Raw genomic sequence first — 2,470 nt, 5'->3', positions numbered from 1 at the left:
CTCCCAAGGAAAGCCTGCTGACTGTAACCAGAGGTACCTCGGAAGGAAGGCCTGCTGACTGCAGCCAGAGTTACCTCCGAAGGAAGGCCTGGTGACTGTACCCAGAGGTAACTCGGAAGAAATGCCTGGTGACTCTAAACAGAGGTACCTCGGGAGGAATCCCTGGTGACTGTACCCAGAGGTACCTCAGAAGGAACGCCTGGTGATTGTTCCTAGAGATACCTCCGAAAGGAAGGCCTGGTGACTGTACACAGAAGTACCTCGGAAGAAAGGCCTGATGACTGTACCCAGAGCTAACTCAGAAGAAAGACCTCGTGACTGTACCCAGAGGTACCTCAGAAGGAAGGCCTGGTGATTGTACCTAGAGGTACCTCGGAAGGAAGGCCTGGTGACTGTACCCAGAGGGACCTCAGAAATAAGCCCGGGTGCTGTACCCAGAGGTACCTCAGAAGGAAGGCCGTTGACTGTACCCAGAGGGACCTCGGAAGAAAGGCCTCCTGACTGTACCCAGAGGGAACTGAGAAAGAAGGCAGAGTGACTGTACCCAGAGGGACCTCAGAAGGAAGGCCTTTGACTGTACCCAGAGGTACCCCTGAAGGAACGCCTGGTGATTTTACCCATAGGTACCTCAGAAGGAACGACTGGAGACTGTAACCAGAGGTACCTCTTAAGAACGGCCTGGTGAGTGTATCCAGAGGTACCTCGGAAACTAGTCCTGATGACTGTACCCACAGGTACTTCGGAAGGAAGGCCTGGAGACTGTACCCGGGGGTACCTGGGAAGGAAGGCCTGGCGACTGTACACAGAAGCACCTCGGAAGAAAGGCCTGGTGACTGTACCCAGGGGTACCTGGGAAGGAAGGCCTGGCGACTGTACACAGAAGCACCTCGGAAGAAAGGCCTGGTGACTGTACCCAGTGGTACCTCGGAAGGGAGGCCTAGTGACTGTACCCAGAGCTAACTCAGAAGGAGCGCCTGGTGATTGTACCCAGAGGTACTTGGGAAGGAAAGCCTGGTGGCTTAACTCAGAAGTGCCTCGGAAGGAAGGCCTGGTGACCGTACCCAGAGGTACCTCGAAAGAAATGCTTGGTGACGGTACTTAGAAGTACCTGGGAAGGAAGGACTGGTGACAGTACTCGGAGGTACCGCAGAAGGAAGGCCTGGTGACTGTACCCAGGGGTATCTCAGAAGGAAGGCCTGGTGACTGTACCCAGAGGTAACTCGTAAGGAAGGCCTGGTGACTGTACCCAGAGGTACCTGAGAAGGAATGCCTGGTGACTGTACTCAGAGGTACCGCGGAAAAAAGGCCTAGTGAGTGTACCCAGAGGTACCTCGGAAGGATGGCCTGGTGACTATTCCCAGAGGTACCTCCGAAGGAAGGACTGCTGACTGTACCCAGAGGTATCTCGGAGGGAGGGCATAGTGACTTTACCCAGAGGTACCTCGGAAGGAAGGTCCAGAGACTGTACCCAAAGGTACCTCGGAAGAAAGGCCCGGTGACTGTACCCAGAGGTATCTCAGAAGCAAGACCTGGTGACTGTACCCAGAGGTACCTCAGAAGGAATGCCTGGTGACTGTACTCAGAGGTACCGTGGAAAAAAGGCCTGGTGAGTGTACCCAGAGGTACCTCGGAAGGAAGGTCTGGTGACTCTACCCAGAGGTACCTTGGAAGGAAGGCCTGGTGACTACCCAGACGTACCTCCGAAGAAAGGCCTGGTGACTGTACTCAGAGGTACCCCAGAAGAAAAACCTCGTGACTGTACCCAGTGGTACCTCAGAAGGAAGGCATGATGACTGTACTCAGAGGTACCTCGGAAGGAAGGCCTGGTCACTGTACCCAGAGCTAACTCTGAAGGAATGCCTGGTGACTGTACCCAGAGTTACTTCGTGAGAAAGGCCTGGTGACTGTACCCAGAGGTACCTCAGAAGAAAGGCCTAGAGACTGTTCCCAGAGGGACCTCAGAAAGAAGGCCGTGTGACTGTACCCAGAGATACCTCTGAAGGAAGGCCTGTTGACTCTACCCGTACGTACTCAGAAGGAAAGCCTGGTGACTGTACCCGCAGGTACGTCGTAAGAAAGGTCTGGTGAGGGTACACAGACTTACCTCGGAAACAAGGGCTGGTGACTGTATCCAAAGGTACCTCAGAGGGAAGGTCTGGTGACTGTACCCAGAGGTAGATCGGAAGAAAAGCCTGGTGATTGTACCTAGAGGGACCTCAGAAATAAGCCCGGGTGCTGTACCCAGAGGTACCTCAGAAGGAAGGCCGTTGACTGTACCCAGAGGGTCCTCGGAAGAAAGGCTTTTCACTGTACCCAGAGGTACCTCTGAAGGAACGCCTGGTGACTGTACCCAGAGGGAACTGAGAAAAAAGGCAGGGTGACTGTACCCAGAGGTACCTCAGAAGGAAGGCCTTTCACTGTACCCAGAGGTACCTCTGAAGGAACGCCTGGTGACTGTACCCATAGGTAC

The sequence above is a fragment of the Loxodonta africana genome, unplaced genomic scaffold, assembly GCF_030014295.1.
Source record: "Loxodonta africana isolate mLoxAfr1 unplaced genomic scaffold, mLoxAfr1.hap2 scaffold_51, whole genome shotgun sequence".
NCBI lineage: Eukaryota > Metazoa > Chordata > Mammalia > Proboscidea > Elephantidae > Loxodonta > Loxodonta africana.
The sequence above is the reverse complement of the archived record's forward strand: the minus strand, read 5'-3'. Positions refer to the sequence as shown.